The 17,270-nt window shown below is 43.0% G+C and overlaps 2 non-coding genes across 2 annotated transcripts; one reads left to right on the forward strand and one right to left on the reverse strand.

The window, feature by feature from the left end:
• Window positions 1-2,217: 2,217 nt before the first annotated feature.
• Window positions 2,218-2,289, reverse strand: Trnaa-agc19 (transfer RNA alanine (anticodon AGC) 19). Its single transcript has one exon. It is a non-coding gene; the product is annotated as a tRNA-Ala (tRNA).
• A 7,365-nt stretch (window positions 2,290-9,654) lies between these two features.
• Trnar-ccg3 (transfer RNA arginine (anticodon CCG) 3) lies at window positions 9,655-9,727 on the forward strand. Its single transcript has one exon. It is a non-coding gene; the product is annotated as a tRNA-Arg (tRNA).
• The last annotated feature ends 7,543 nt before the right edge of the window (window positions 9,728-17,270 follow it).

The following is a 17,270-nucleotide window of genomic DNA, read 5'->3' on the forward strand; positions in this document are numbered from 1 at the left end:
AACTGTTAATTGACGCAATTACTACAGTGGGTAGGATATGTGTAACCGTTATCAGTAACCTGGGAAAGCAGATAGTCGGAAAGGAGAATCCTGACTGATACTAGGGACCAAAAACTGTCCTGTCCAACGAGGATCCCAAAAATCCGCTGGCAGTGGTGGGACTCGAACCCATGCCCCCGAGAGGACCGGAACCTTAATCCAGCACCTTAGACCGCTCGGCCATGGAACCATGTACAAAAGACCCACTTAGTAACTCTGTCTGACAGTGCTAGGACTAAAAGGCTCTCTCTCTCTCTCTCACTCTCTCTCTCTCTCTCTCTCTTCCTCCCTCCCTCCCTCCTTCCCTCCCTCCCTCCCTCCCTTCCTTCCTTCCTTCCTTCAAGGATTCTTGTGGCTCAGATTGGTTGTACACTTAGTATGTGTTGAAGATAACGTAGAACTCTTGATCCTAACCTCCATCTTCCAAGTATGAGGACTGGAAATTTAATATCACACCTAGTTTGAAAATATTGACTTTATTTTAGGGTCTGACTACATGACCTTGGCTAGCCTAGATTTTTATATGATAAGAGATCCATTTGCCTCTACTTTCTGAAGCTTAAAGACATGCACCATCACATAAAGTTATGTTGTTTGAGTACTTCAAACTCTTAGAGGTCAAAGTCAGCCAATTCCAGAATGGACAGGGTTACACAAAGAAACCCTTTCTCGATAGACCAAAACTAAAACAAAAATAACAACAACAAAGAAGATGCAAATATTTTAAAATAAATAACAACAAAATAAAAATAAATTCTTTATATATATGTATATGTATATGTATATGTATATATATGTATATATGTATATATGTATATATGTATATATGTATATATGTATATGGGGGGGGGGGGGAGTCAGCCAGAGGCGACTGATCTCCCTGGAGTTGGAGTTACAGGCAACTTGGGTCCTCTGTAAGAGCAGTAGGTAAAGTTTGAACCTTCTTTCAAGCCCTAGTTTGGCCAGTCGGAGTCTCAACCCTCCGCAATTGAGTCTTTTTTAAAAAACTGCCATGTAAGGCCCTCAAGAATCTTTTAAGCTCCTGTTTTTCACTAAATCTCCTGAGGCTTCTGTTTCTGCCTATAGCAAAGGTTTCAATTGGGAAGGAGTGCTGCAATTCCAAGGAACATTCCCTACAACAGTGGATCTCTGTGGTTTGAAGTCAACTTGGTCTATATAGTAAATCCCAGGACAGACAGGAGTAGCAAAACACTGTCTTAGAAAAAAATCACTAATTAAAAAAAAAAAAAAAAAGTTGGGCGGTGGTGGTTCCTGGGTCTCCAACGTTTGAGGCCAGTCGAGTCTAAAGAGCGAGTTCCAGGACAGCTAGGGCTATACAGAAAAACCCTGTAAACGTAGGGGCCTTACATTAACATCACAACCCCAGGCGTGGAGTGCAGATCTTTGTTTAATCTCCTACAACTACCTGCCGAAGGTGCCAGAGCTGCCCTCCCAGGGTCGCAATGGAGTTCTCTTTGGAGGCTTGGTCCCGAGGGCAGCCCACCTTAGTTGGTGTCCCTTATCCAGACAGGTAAGGTAGCCCAGGAGTGGTTCTTTGCCAATGTTGTGTATGTGATGGCAAGTGTGTAGTGAAGAACTCAAACATGCATATATGAGGCCCTTCAAAATGTTAGGGAGTGAGAAGGTAGATGTGTGTGTGTTTTCCCATTCCCTTCCTCACTGCGGGCTTTAAACAATCTGACCGAGTCCTATTTCTGGCCAGTCAGACTCAGAGGCTTGATTAAAATTATTTAACACACCAAGAACTTTATCTGTATTCAAGGAGCATTATACTTTTTAAAAAGTTACTTGAATGCACATAAAATACAAAAATGAAAGACGACAGGAACCGAATGGAGGACTACCGGGTGGTCCCCACCGGGTGGGGAGTTACCGCAGGAGGAGTGGGAAAATCGGAACGCTTCCGATTATCCACTGAGCTCTTTCTTCTCTTCCTTCCTCCAGTCTTCCTGTCTGCCCCCATCATCTGTCCTCTCTGTTTTTCTGTATCAGGGCATTTTGCCATGCGAATTGAAATTCCTCGATAGAAAACACCGAAGAGAGTAAAAGGACTGTATCTCCCTTGATCTCGGTTTCTGTACGAATGGATTAAAATTTGTAGAAGATACAACCAGAGTTGAAAAAAGTTAGGGTACCTTAGCGTAAGGTCTCGAAAACTGGAGGTGCCGGGGATTGAACCCGGGGCCTCGTGCATGCTAAGCACGCGCTCTACCACTGAGCTACACCCCCCCACACGGAGCTTCCTCATAAAATATTCCTATGACTGGATTTTGCCTCTCTGTCAGGTGTTTTGCCAGTTATGATGTGTATTAAATGTCATGTCTCAGATACTGGGTGAAAGACAAACTAATCACAGAAAAAGACATTAAGGTGATCTGAAAAGTCTGGATCCCTGCCCAGGAACCTCCTATGACCTTTCAGCTGGAACAAATAACAGGTATCTTGCCTGGCTGTTCCAGAGGGGACTGAATAGTGATCTTTGCTGTAGAAGGTGGCAGACACCATAGTGTGATGCTGGAAGATGAAAAGAACAAAGCAAGCTGTGGACCAGTGGTGCAGCTGGGTGTGGGTGGGCTCTTGTAGACTCCGGGAAACAGCTGAGTGACTCCAGCGCAAGGCACTTAGCCCCCACCCCCACTCCACCCCATCTCCGCTATCCCCCGCAGGAAGTCTCCAAGAAAAAGACGCTAAAATGGGGGTATCTACACAACCCTCCTTGCCCGGCAGTGTCAGAGTTCTGGAGGTCCTCCACTCCTCCGTGCAAGCATAAGTGCTCTCTGCCGCTCGTTCAACTTTGGCACAGCAGTCGAAATGGGGTTGAGAATATAATTCAATAATATAAACTAGGATCTTGGGGGAAAATAAGAGAGAAGAAGAGAAAGACTGGGAAGAAAGAGGGGAGACCTGAGAGCGGAAGGAAAAGCAAGAGTATTTATTTAGGCAGGGTTCTCTGGCGGAACAGAAACTATAGGATGAATATATTATAAGAGAAATTTTATTGGATTGGCCTACACAGGCTTACCTGGGTAGTCAACAGAAGGTATCTACACGCTGGAGAAGCTGGGGGAAAAAAAGCTGAAAAGCTAGTTCAGTCCAGAAATATCAACTTTCCCAACACAGTGCTGAAAGCCGGCAGTTCCCTAAAAATTACTGGTTTTGAGTTCATTTTGGAAGCTGAAGCCATTTTGAATTCGGTTTGAATCGCTGAGAGGACCTCAGCGGTAGCGACAGTCACACTCCCAATCGGAGGTGTCCAGTGCACACTCCTTTTTCCTTGGACATCTTATATCTGGTGCTGCTCTTTAGAAAGATGAAGTCTTAGAGGCATTGTTCCACCGTGACAAACCACTCTTGTTGACAATTAAGACGGACCATTCCAACGTAGGACGAAGGATGGTGAGTGAGTCCTTTGAACTCAGGACAAGAATGACAGATCTCATCGTGCCCCAGGTCTCCATCATTCCTATGGTTCCTCTAAGAATCAGAAGACATATTCTCTAAAGTGTGAAATCAGAAAACTGGTCCTTCTAGACAGGCTCTCATCAAATGTAGCAACACTACAATCAGCAGGAAGAGAGATCTGCTGACACATACATTAGGATCAGATTTTCTGCTTCAGTTGAGTTGGGTGGGCCCTAAAAGCTTGCAGTTCTAACAAATTTCTGGTGATAAAAGAAGATTCTGAAATATCCTTACCTAAGTAACATTTCCCAGAAAATGGAAGAAAGTGATGAGAGTTCGCTGTATTCCAAACTGCTACAAGAGGAACAAGTCTTTCATAGGAAGTGGGTTGCCAAGCAGTAGACAAGTCTCCCAGAGCACCTTGCAGAAGCAGATCTGAGATCAATACTAGCCAGAAAACAGCCCGATTGACTCTGAGTGCATAGTTATGTCAGCCCTTACTGCCAGTCCCCAACTTCCCCGTGACAGGGTAAGAGTAGAAAGGCGTCTCCATCTCTTTTATTCTTGCTGAAGCCAATTCAGGTTTAACTAGAACAGAATTTAATCTCCTTGATGAAGAATCCTGTGAAAAATTACTCAACTCTGTTGAGGAACCCACAGTCAGGATGTCCTAACTAACTTGTAGTAGCTTCTGTTAAATTGCCTGCTTGTTTGAACCTCCCTCTCTTAGCGTTTGTCACACTGCTTGCTTACACAAAAGCTACCCTAAGCCCCTGCAGCTGCCAAGTTTCTGCCTTCAAAAACCCTGTGTTCTGTACACAAGAGGCTACACCTCGGTCTCTGAATACTTGGACATACTACCAGACCTCGAAAAAAAGACTGTCAATTGGATATACAATCACACCTTCCTCCCGTCACACAGATTCTGGCTTATTCAACTGTATCAGATTATGAGGCTGAGCTCTCAGCAGTGTGTTGAAACACAGCTGTCACTGTGTTCGACTAACAAAGTGAACTTTTCACCTTGTGCACTTGCTCCTCTAGTTTGTGTCATGGTACATTCTTCTTTAGAAAAAGGAACTGCTCTTCTGAATTGCTTTTGTTTTCCCCATGTGTTTCTTTGTGAGACACCAAAAGTATTATTTTCCAGAATTTCAGTGTTTATTCTGGATTGGAGAATCTATCCAGAGAATGATCTGTTCCTCTCCCCTGAGGAAGATGCATCCCCCAGCTTCACTGTGGTGGCCGTAGGGAATGGCCCAGTACATAAAAGTTTCTTCTTAATGGGGAGAAGGGCCCAGATAAGTACCTTGATGACCAGACTACTTCTCACACAGACCAATAAGAAATGCTGTGAAGAATGACCGAGTTACTAACTCCTTGGTGAGGAGGACCTTCCAGTGGTGATTTGACAGTGAATAGGTAATTTGGAGTGCAAGAAATTTCCTCCTTAGGGTTGAGTCGCAAAAGGACAAATTGGAAATAACCCAGTGAAACCAAACTCCAAAAGAAAAAGAGAAGGGGAGACACACACACACACACACACACACACACACACACACAGAGAGAGAGAGAGAGAGAGAGAGAGAGAGAGAGAGAGAGAGAGAGAGAGAGAGAGAAAGTAGAAAGGTCCTCCAAGACAGCGGGCAAACAACTCTTCTGGCTGTTCCAGAGATTCTCCAACCAGCTTCAGTACTCGATGTCCTGACTAAGGAGAGACCAAACAATGAGAAAGAGACCTTCCAATTTTAACTCCATATCCTCTCTCCCTACGCATGGGTTCACCTTTCTTTCCTTCTTACCATGGTTTCCTCAGAGATCTTGGAAGTCTTTAAATCAGGTTTGGGGAAGGGGAGGACACCAGCCTCTTAGTAAGGCATGTCTTATGAAGTGGGGTGGAGGGGGAAGAAAGGACATGACTGCTCCTAGGTATGGTGGAGGAGAAAGTTTATTATAGGTATGTGGTAGAGCATAGACAGAGGCAGACACATCTGAGAGAGCTGAGAGGGCACATGACCCTGTACCAGGGAGGAGAAGGGAGAGAGGGAACTAAGTACAGCAGCCAGGAGACCAAAGGTACAAAAAAAGAGCAGGTAAACAAAATGCGGATTATATAGGGAAGAGTCTCAGAGTAAGCTCTTGGGCTGGAGAGTTCAGGGTAGAGGGAAAGGTATGCCAGACAAACCCTGTTACAGATAGGGACTGAGGGATGCCTAGTACTAGCTGGACTAGACTTGAGAACCAGGAGGCAAGGTCAACTTTGATATGTTAAATAGGCAGCTTAACCACTTGTCCCTAAGGTTTAAAACTTAACGCCTTGAGGCAGTTGCTTTTCTAACTGTATTGAAATGCCACACAAGGCACTAAAGCTTTGTATCAGGGCTAACTAACAAGTTAATTTCTAAAGGACTCCAGTCACAAAGTTGTTTGCTGTCAATCCATGCCATGCCTGAGTGGGACAAAGTGGTGTGAAGGTCATGTTCTCCTTCCCAGATTGTCTATTGCCTCTCCAAGGAAGAAGGCCCTCTATGTGCATTGGGCACACCTCCCCATCCCTTCCACTTTATGGGTTTCTTTTCCAGCCAGAGCTCATACCTAGGAGCCAAAGAGAGAGAACAAATGAGATCCAGGTGATGTTGCTTTGGCCGGCACAGTTAAAATCGATGCAAAGATGAATGGACTCCCTTTCACTGGGTTCAAGACATCGGAGTTTTTTCTTCTGTTCTTTCTGCTTTTGTTGTTCTGGTTTTTGTACATTTTAATTCTGGACTACAGAAGTTATACCGAATATCCAGGGTAGATTTTTGTTTTAACTCTGGCAATTGTTTTGCAATGATGTATTTACTGGCGACCAGAGGAAACACTGTTACCCCAGTCATGTGCCTCCAACACTATCTAGGAATGGGAGCTAACGAGCTGGGAAGCTCATGTGAGTTTGCAATGACCCACAGAAAACTTGGGAAGCCACATCCCAATCAAGATTCAGGGGACAGAATACCAAGTGTTACATGAGCAGCTGCCTGAATGTTGAAGGATATAAAAGTGGAAATGAGAAGTCACACTTGTGAGCCCACCCAGAGATTCTAATGAACTTTGATTCAGACATTTAAAGGTATCCCCTGTTGTGGCTTCTCCTGGCTCTCTGCATAGGGTTTGTTAATGTTAATTCCTTTGTTTTTTTTTTTTCCCTTTTACTTCTTCCTCACATCTCTCTTTAGGTACCAGTCAAGGACTTTCATTCCTTCCCAACTTGCCTGTTATACAAACAGAATCACCAATGAGTTTTTGAGGTGTTAGGATAGGCCCACTGATGGGGTTCCCTAACCACCATATATCACACTCCCTGTGTCTGTTGGAGGAAAGCAGATCTGTAGTCATCCCAATTCCATTGCAGCCTTTAGTTCATAAGCAGGGGTGATATAAACAAGATGTAAAAATAACCTAGGCAGTCTAGGATACAAAGACCCCAAAGAAATGTAACCAGCTTCCCTCTTGGATAAAAGCCAGCAATGTTCTTCCCCAACTTGGCAGCCTCGTGCTTGGCAGAGGCTAAAGATCCCAGAAGTGTCTTAGGGATTCTGATTTTTCCTCTTGAGAAGGAAGAATATAAAAGTATCAGTAAAGGCCTGTTAAGAGAAAAATACCTTGCCACAAGGGTGGAATCTAAAGCCTTGTTGGATGCAGTCAATCACTGGCTAAAGGATCACCCTAGCAAGAAGGACTCACCTCAAGTCATGCTAAAAAGACAGGTAGAATGATTAATTCCTTCTGTTAAGGGACTCATCTAAAGTCTTGGCTGGGGGCTGGAGAAAGGACTCAGGTCCTGAGTTTAATTCCCAGCACACACATTGAGGCTCACAACTGTCTATCATGGGATCTGATGCCCTTTTCCAGTGTGCAGGCAGGCAAGCAGACAAAGCATCCATATACATAAAATACATAAATCCTTAGAAGTCTGTGCAGATTCTCATTGGAATTTCCCTCACCAAATAATCCCCAGTCTCTTATCAACAATTTACCATTACTAGAGGCTTCAGAAAGTTAGCATATGTTGGCTGAAATTTAGAGAAAAAAAATAAAAATGTTTATAAAAGGAGGTAATTATGGGACATATTTTTTTTCCTGATCAAAGTTGGCTAGTCTACAAAGAGCCGATATTTCATAAACCTCCCCATCTTGAGACGCTGGATAGTTGGTCTGCCCAGCCTTTGAACATCCTACAACATGACTCTTTATTGTACCCTTCCACTTTGGGCTGATGAATTCACAAGCAGGATCAGATTGCAAAGTCAAGCTTTAAGTAATGAGGAAGGGATGTAGGCAACTTGGAAAAGGGAATGATTTGTAGGAAAACAGGTTTGAACAGCATTTGGAAAAGTCTATCTGATGTGTGGAGTTCCAGCTTCCCATAGAAGGAGTTAATCCATGCTTGATGAGATTTTTGGTGGAGTTTAGGGAAACTGTTAATTTTAGTTTGGAAGATTTGGTTTTGGGTAGATAAGGAAAATTCAGAGAAAGCTCCTCCCTGCACTTGCTGTTTCCTAATGAGCTCCTTGTCCACCCCTACCTCAAGCCTTTAAAGATATTAACTTTGAAAATTATTGAAAAAAGAACAGGGAAGCTTGGGTAGAAAAAAGGAAGTCTACGGGTTCCCTGTAGATGATTCAAGGCCATGTAGAAAGGGCAGGTTTGCAAAAGAGCTGGAGGGAAAGGTGTTTCAGATTAAATAATGCAGGTGCGTGGACAGTCAGGACCGCTGAGGAAGAGCAAAAAAAAGGACTGTTCTTACTCATGGGTAAAATGTATGAGCGGTTTGATTTTTATTCACAGAGCGCTCTCTCTCTCTCTCTCTCTCTCTCTCTCTCTCTCTCTCTCTCTCTCTCTCTGCAAGAGCGGCAGGGAGAGATCTATAAGAAATCAATTCTAACTGTCTTAGTTAGGATTACCATTGCTGTGATGAAACACCATGACCAAAGCAACTTGCGAAGGAAAGGGCTTACTGGGCTTACACTTCCACACTGTAGTCCATCACTAAAGGAAATCAGGACAAGAACTCAAACAGGGCAGAAAGAGGAGGTAGGAACTGATGCAGAGGTCTTGGAGGAGTGCTGCTTGCTGGCTTGTTCTTCCACTCAGGCTCAGCCTGCTTTCTTACAGACACCAGTCCAGGGAATGGCAACACCCACATGGGCTGGGCACTCCCCCATCAACTGCTAATTAATGGGGGATTAAGAGAAAAATGAGAGGTTCTTTCCTCTCAGATGACTCTAGACTGGGTTAAGTTGACGTAAAACTAATCACAGGATATTTAGGTGTGTGTTTATACATTCTACCAAATACCAGTTTTCTCCAAAGAGAAGAAATGAAAGTGACCACCCCAAAATAATTGGTGTCTTCAAAGGCATCTTTGAAAGAAGAGGAATCTGTGATTATAATGCCTCTACCCCTAATTAGGGAGCAGAAGCAGGAAGCAGGAATTTATTTTGATCTAAGGCCCCTTAAAATATCCAAGGAAAAATAAAAACTCAAGACGTCCCTTAGATCAAAATAAATTCATGCCTGAGCACTGTGTTGAATCCACAAGCCTAGGACTGCAGCTAAGGAGGTGATAACTTGAGATCGTTTGAATTTGAGCATAGAGTGCTCTTCGGTTTTTACGTTGCTGTTTTACTTTGTTTGGGGGCCAGGATCTCCTGTAGCCCAGAAGCGCCTTTAACTCTTGGTACTCGAGGATGGCCGTGAACTCTTGGTTCTCTTGTCTCCACCTCCCAATGATTTCATTCTCTCTATCCTTCCTAAACTAACTTTGCAAACTTACTATTTTATCAGTCTTACGCCAACCTCGCACGTTCACACGAGCTTTCTTTAAAGCTCGCTGGCTGCGGATCCTGATTCCCACCCTCCAAACGTCAGTACACCTCCCTCCGTCCTTTGCAGCACAAGGTCCCCTGAGTTCTGGCTGGACATCTCTGTGGTTCTCGGGTCATAGAAAATTTAACAGCGCTCACACGAAGGACCATTGAACTACCTGCCTGCTTGCAACTCCCCAAATCTACGTTTTAAAAATCTTTGTAAATTTTGATTCCAAATTATTATTATTATGCTGAATTTTTGTTATTTCTACGGGAAAGCCCCACCCATATCTGGTCACATTTCATTTGACTCTTACGTATTTACCCTCCCTTGCCACCTGGCCGCGTGGCCTAATGGATAAGGCGTCTGATTCCGGATCAGAAGATTGAGGGTTCGAGTCCCTTCGTGGTCGGTGTGCTTTTTCATTTTGTTTCAATGGTGTACTCATCTGAGAATTTAAAATACATTTTCCTTCCTGTATCTCTTGTACTATGGCATGGCTGCTGGCTTGTGCTTAGAGAACATTTGTTTAACTGTGTACCTGGGGGATTAACTGTGTACTATAAAAGAAAAAGGAAAAATTAGCCCAGGGTTTCCTTAATAAGGTCTAAAATACTTGCTAAGACAGAAGGAAGACATTTCACCTAACGTTAGACAAAGGACTACAGTCAACTAAGAATCTCTGAGAGCAGGAGAAATGGTCTTCCTCAGGGAAGAGACCCCAATTGGTTATCCAATGTCAAATGGTCAGCCCTGAAATAATATGCGTAAAGTAACATTATATGGCTGAGCATCTTGTAATTTATGTATCGAGAAGCATGTGCGTGCACGAGAGTGTGCGTGTGCATGTGTGTAAAACAATTAAAGAAAAGGCGGCTAGGAATTTATCCAGAGGTGACTGGAGGAATACGTGGGAGGAGTTGCAGGGGGAAAGAGAAAGGAAAATAGATGAAATTACATTTTAATTTAAAAATAAACTACTACAGATTCTCAAGAATCTCCTTTCCTGTGACCACAGCAATTGAAAAAAAAAACAAAACAAAACTGAGGTTGTTGGTTGAGGAATGAAGGATTAAAGCATTTGTAGTCTTCTGTAAGAAGGAGGTTAGGGTCCCAGGTTTGATTCTCAGATAGCCCAGGATATCCAGGAACTCATTAGGTAGTCCTCAAACATAAAAATGTACTTGCCTCTGCCTTCTCAGGGCTGAGATTAAAGGCATGCACCAAATTCAAATTCATACAAACATACTTTTTTTTTTTTTTTTTTTTTTTTTTTTTGGAGGCAGGATCTCATTCTGTAGGCCAACCTGGCAATCCTGTCTTAGTCTCCAAAGTTCTGGGACTACATGGGTGAACCAGCATGTCTGTTTTACATTGTGTAATGTTTAAATGAGTTTAAACATTTTACGGCTTCTATCATTGGTTATTTATTTATGGTGAAAACATTCAAACTTCTTTATTCTGCATGCATAATTCCTCCTCTCCAGCTATCCTATAGTCATCAGACTGGTAGGCCACCACACTCAGATCTAACACACCTTAGCGCTTACTCTTCTCATCCTTGTATCTAGATTGTCCCAAACTCAAGAACCACTATTCCGTTGCCAATTTCCAAGAGTTCAATATTTTATATTCACTGTCCAGGTGAAGTCATACGGTAGTTATCTTTTTGTGTCTGCCTTATTTCACTTAACATAATGGTATTGACTAGAGACATAGCTTGAATACTACCTTGCAAGGCCTTGGATTTCCTGCCAACATTGCTAAATGAGGAGGAGCGGAAGGGGGAGAGAGAGGGAGAAGGAAGGGGAAGAGGAAGAGATAAAGTAGTGAAGGTCTTCTCCTATTCATATTGTTGCAAATAACAAAAAACAAAGTCTTTTTATGACTGAACAGTATTCTGTGATGTCTATATATTTTTTTTTCACCTACTCATCCCTTGGTGCTTCCATAAATTGACTGTAGCCAAATGCTGCAGTCTTTTGAATGTACTGATTTCATTTCCTTTGGCAATATACCCAGCTAGAGGATTGCTAAGTCTAATTTTAGTTTAATGTAGTTTTTGAAATGACTCTCACTGCATTGCCCAAGATGATCTCAGACTTCAGAGTTCATGTGATTTTCCTGACGCAGTCCCCTGAGTAGTTAGACTACAGACAGACTCACAGTCAACCACTGAACTTCTTTTCCTTGAGGAGCCTCCACACTGTTCTCTCCACAATGCTCATTTGCATGCCTATCAACAGTACAGCTCTCCTCTCCCTGGGTCCTCACCAGCACTTGTAAGCACTGTCATCTCAATTACAGACATTCTTACTGAGGTGAAATGATATTTAGCTGTGGACTTTGCTCCTCCTTTTGTTCTTTCTTTTTTGAACAGGATCAGGTTTTGAAATGCTGGCTGGCCTGAAAATCCTGAGGTCTCTTTGGGGCTGGGTTACAGATGTGGGCCACCACACTCAGTATTCGTTAGGATTTTGACTTTCATTTCCTTAATGGCTAGTGATGTTGAATATTTTTTCCATACATCTCTTGCTAAGTACAAATCTAACAAAATGTTTAATACCCATATAAAACTATAAAATTCCAATAGGGGAAACAAATAAGTACTAAATTTATTGAAGATTTTTCTAGATTCATGAACAGTAATGTTCAATTCTAATAAGAGGTCATATCTAAAATACTACTACTACTACTACTACTACTACTAATAATAATAATAATAATAATAATATGGCCACGCATAGCGACACATGCCTTTAATCCTAGCATGCCAGCACTCAGGAAGTATAGGCAGGCAAGTCTCTGAGTACAAGTTCAGCCTGGTCTACAAAGAAAATTCTGGGACAGCCAGAGCTACATAGAGAAACCCTGTTTTAACAAAATGAGAGATAGGGAGGTCTATCTGTGTATGACCAAATTGACGTATGCATTTTAAAAACATCTCAGTTCTCTGAGTTCAAAGCTAGCCTGGTTTACAAAGAGAGTTCTAGGACAGCCAAAACTGTATAGAGAGACCAGCCCTCCTCCCCCTCCCCCTGACACACACACAAAAATCTCAGTCAAAATTACCAAAAGTTATTTTGTGCATATCAAAAAAATTGTTCTAGGAAGAAATGACTTAAGTGGTTTAGTGGTTAAGAACACTTATTGCTCATATAGAGGACTGGAATTAGGTTCCCAGGCTCACACCTGTAATTCCAGCTGTAGGAGATCCAATACCCTTTTCTGGCCTTCACAGGAACCCAAACACACATGCATATACATAGACATGCAAACATACACAAATAAAAGTAAGATAAAAATGTTTAAATATTCTAAATCTTATAGAGAAAGACAAATGCTGAAACTAGACATTCTCATGACACAGACTGTCTGTCTGCCTTTTGGGAAATTTACCCAAAGTGGATCACAGGCCTAGTAGAAAATGTAAAGCTGTAGCCTTGCACAATGGCCCCTGGGAAGTAGGGACAGGCAGATCTTTGCTCAGGCCAGCTTCAGGCCCATCATGAGATATGATCACAAAACAATCACAACTTGAATTTCCAGGGCTGTGGGTGAACCTTAATGATTTAGCAGCATGAGGTGCTGTCTACAACCCCAGTTCCAGAGCATTTGGCACCCACTTTGGCCACGATGGGCAACAAGCATGCACACATGTACACATGCAGGCAAAATACTCGCGTAGATGAAATAAAACTACGGTCTTTTAAAAAGCAGTGAGTGCAAAAATGCGTATTTGTATTTGGCAGGCACCGCTAATGCTACTCTGTGCCAGTAATAAATGAAGCACACGAAACTCTGCTTTCCTGGAGCTTTGGCTTGGGTGGATATAGTAGATTATGAGGGAAGGGAATCTGTGGCCACTGATGAGTGAGCTGAGATCTGTGGTTGGAGGTTTGGCAGGTTATTTAGGAAGGGTTCTGGACTTGACCACCTGTACCTCACCCAGACTGCAAACTCAGCATTTGGAACACAAAAATCTTGGTGGGAATAACGCAGAATCCCATGGAAGCCGCCTCCAGAAAGAAAAATATGCTTTCTTTCCATTTTCTTCTGTTTGTAATCCCTTCTAGCCATAATCACACCGCAGTTAGAAGACTTTTAAGCATGCAAGAAAATCCCTAGGGATGGAACGAAAATTCATAGTACCAGACCTTACCCCAGAGTTCAGATTCTAGAGCTCTATAGTAAGGCTGCCCTGATTAAGGTTTCTATTACTGTGATAAACACCATGACCAAAAACAACTACAGAGGAAAGGGTTTATTTCATCTCACAGTTGTAGTCATCATGAAGGGAAGTCAGGGCAAGAAATCAAGGCATGGAATTGAAACAGAGGTAAGGGAGGAATGCCACAGACTGCATTCTTTCTCATGGCTTGCCCAACCTGTTTTCTTATACTACCCTGGACCACATGTCCAGTGGTGGCACTGCCCACAGTGGGCTAGACCCTTTGATATCAGCCATTAATCAAGAACATGTTCCCACAGACTTGCCTACAGATAAGAGTAATTCCCAGCTGAGGGTCTCTCTTCCCAGATGACTCAAGTTTATGTCAAGCTGGCAAAGCACACACACACACACACACACACACACACACACACACACACACAAACTGGTGCTGGGTTCTTGGTGGAGAGAAACATTGGCATAATTTTGATTTCTTGATGTTAAATATATAAGGTTCTTTTTCTGCTTATATTCTACATTTTGATATTGAAATTTTCTTTATTAAGTGATAGTAATAAAAGCCAGGTGTGGAGCTAGGCAATGGTAAGCCCATGCCTTTAACCCTCCACTTAGGAGGCAGAGGCAGCTGCGTCTGTGAGTTTGAAGCCAGCCTTGTTTATAGAGTAAGTTTCAGGTTACACAGAAAAACCCTGTCTCAAAAAAAAAAAAAAAAAGGAAGGGAGGGAGGGGGGGAGGGAGAGAGGAAGGAAGGAAGGAAGGTAGAAAGGAAGGAAGGAAGGAAGGAAGGAAGGAAAACTAGGTTCGCATCACACACTGGTATAGTATTCTAGGGCCGAGACAGGAGGATTGTGAAACCCTATCTCAAATGCCAAAGTAGGAGGGAGGGGGAGTTAAAAAGGGGGAAGGTAATAATGAAACACTAACAAGAGTTAAGGACTTCCACTTCTCCCAAATAACCTCTAACATGGCAATTAGAGGTGAGACCTTTAAGGGAAGTGTCAGTGTAGCAGTTCCATGATGGAATCAGTGCATTGGACAGGAGAGAGGTCTTCCTTCTGTGCCCTGTGAGGATAGCAAGAGGTTGACCATCTACCTCACAAGGGACTGAACCCAAAGGAACCTTCATCTTTTACACCACCAGAACTGGGAAAAGATTAATTTCTGTTGTTTAGCTACTCAGGCAGAAAGCCCTGGACAGGGACTGTTCTAGCAGGTGCAGGATCACCTCTTCTGGTGCACCCTACTGTCAATTCTGGGCACCTCTTGATGCCAGTGTCTCTTGATGTCAGAAATAGGAAACAATCTCCCCAGTGTGGATTTTTTTTTCACCCTATGATGCTGATTTCCTGTTTCTAAAAAAATCTTTCTCCACCTTTAGGATCACAAATCCCATAGGTTCCTCTGGAACTTGGAGGGGTGGAGCTGTAGTTTGGCTTGGCTTTGTGGTCTTCTGCACGAGAGCCACAAGGAATGCTTTAACCCCTTCCTGCTGAGGCATTTCCCTTGATGCTCTTTTCAGTGTGTAAAGTAGGACGCTCCACCACTTGCAATGATGATGGAAGTGCACCCTAATAGGAAACAATTTAAGAAACTACCATATTAGAAACTGGAGCAAAATAAATAAATAATCTATATGCCACCAAATGATGATTTTCAGACTGGTTTAATTGCAAAGAAAGTCTATAAGATATAATATAGACAACTCCCTGATAAAAAGAGTCTTGCCTTCCCTATTTCAAAAGAATTAACTACTCTTTCCTATTTCATATCCATCACTTGTGCAGGAAATTTCACTTCTATCAAAAACTTGATCTCACCCTGTTTATATAGCAACTTTCCTATTAACATAGTCCCTCCTCTCTTCCATAAACACACTCAGAGTGTATGTAAGTGGTTTTATAAACATTTGGGGAAGAAGGGAAAGTACGAAGACAAAGTAGCCCAGGGTGGTCTAGAACTCAGGAGACACTGCCCCTAAGCTTCCCAGGTGTCAGCCACCATGTGCAGCTTGTAATATTGCAACAGGTTGAGATGAAAACGCCAAATAATGTGTGTCGGAGTTAACTTCGAGGTGGGGAGGGGGGAGGAGAGAGGAGAGAAGGGAAGAGAGGGGGGAAAAGGGTTTTTTTTGTTTTGTTTTGTTTTTTTTTTTTTGTTTTTTTAAGTTCTTTGCTGCGACACCTTCTCCAGGTGTCTAGAGAAATGGCAGCGACCAAGTGTGGTCCAGGTCAGGGTTGAGGTGAGTTCGGCTGTGCAGAGTCAGCGCGAACACACAAAGGCGTCCCTCCGGTGTTCCGTGCCGGAGCCACTACGTCTCCAAAGCCCAAGCCAACCTCGCCTCACTCGCCTGTGCCAAACCAGACAACAATTCCCGGTTTTCAGGCCGGTGACCTTCAAAGGGGTAAAAATTAATTTTAGGGTAAAAATTAATTTTCTCCAGAGGAGACACAGCGATCTTTGGGTTGATTTACACGTCAAAGGCCAAGGCTACCTCCGGATCCTCGCTAGTACTCTGGAGGTCTTAGTGATTTTCCTCCCTTTAGCTTCCTGCACAGCAGGACTCCAGAGTTAACCTTTCTGCTTCTCCTGACAGAGTTCAAGACTTATTGGAGACTTGGCATTTTTCTAGCAGCATCACAAATGCTTTGCGACGTTTGTAGACGTCTTTGTGTTGCAAACAGAAACAAGGTACCAGTGTTAAAAATTCTGATTGGGCCTATGAAGAGCTGGAAGAGTGTGGATCCGCAGCCAAATTGTCTTGGCTGTCTTTAAATTTTTAAATATTGTCCACTTACGTATGTTACTTAACATCCTGGTGTATATTAGATATCTTTTTTGCAATATACAAATTGAACCCCTAGCTTCTATTAACACAAACCCACCAAGCCAAAGACTAAGAATGTCAACTGATAATCTTAGATAACTAAAGATTTCCTGTCCTATAGCAACCTACTTCCCTGATATTGCCATTGTTGTTTGGTCGTTGTTGTGTTCTTATTTTTCGACAAATTAACTATGTATCCCTAACAAATGTATGACTCCCTATATAGATTAAGCTGGCCTTGAACTCACAGATATCACCTGACTGCCTCCTGTGCTCTAAGATTAAAGGTGTGTCCCACTTGCCCAGTCACCAGTCTGTGCCTGTGCTTAAGAAGCATTTATTTTTCTTTTATGTGGGTGAGTATTTTGTCTGCACTATGTGTGTGCAGTGCCTGTAGAGGCCAGAAGAAGGCATTGTATCTCCTGGAACTGGTTGTGAGCCACATGTGGGTGTTGGAAGCCAACAAAAGGACCCTTTCCGGGGCTGGGGACTTAGCTCAGTGGTAGAGCGCTTACCTAGGAAGCGCAAGGCCCTGGGTTCGGTCCCCAGCTCCGAAAAAAAAGAACCCAAAAAAAAAAAAAGGACCCTTTCCTGGACCCCAAAAAGAGAGGGACATATAACACTGTGATGGTGACAAGCCCACCCACCTTCATTGAACCACTAGGTATGTGCACTAAGGAACTGAAAGACCAAGAACCTCCAGCTGTCCCTGGGGTTTCAACCCAGTACAAACTACCATATAGTACAGTCCCATTGCTTTACACAGCTACTCTAATTCTAGTCTGTCCTTTTGTCCATCCATCCATCCATCCATCCATCCATCCATCCATCCATCCATCCATCTGTCCAATCCAGTCCTGGGCCTCACCTTGACAGTTCTATCCCTCAGTGTTCACCTTTCCGGACCCAGGCTGAATAGGTGATTAGAACTTTGCAAGT

Source organism: Rattus norvegicus, chromosome 17, assembly GCF_036323735.1.
Source record: "Rattus norvegicus strain BN/NHsdMcwi chromosome 17, GRCr8, whole genome shotgun sequence".
Taxonomy (NCBI): Eukaryota; Metazoa; Chordata; class Mammalia; order Rodentia; family Muridae; genus Rattus; species Rattus norvegicus.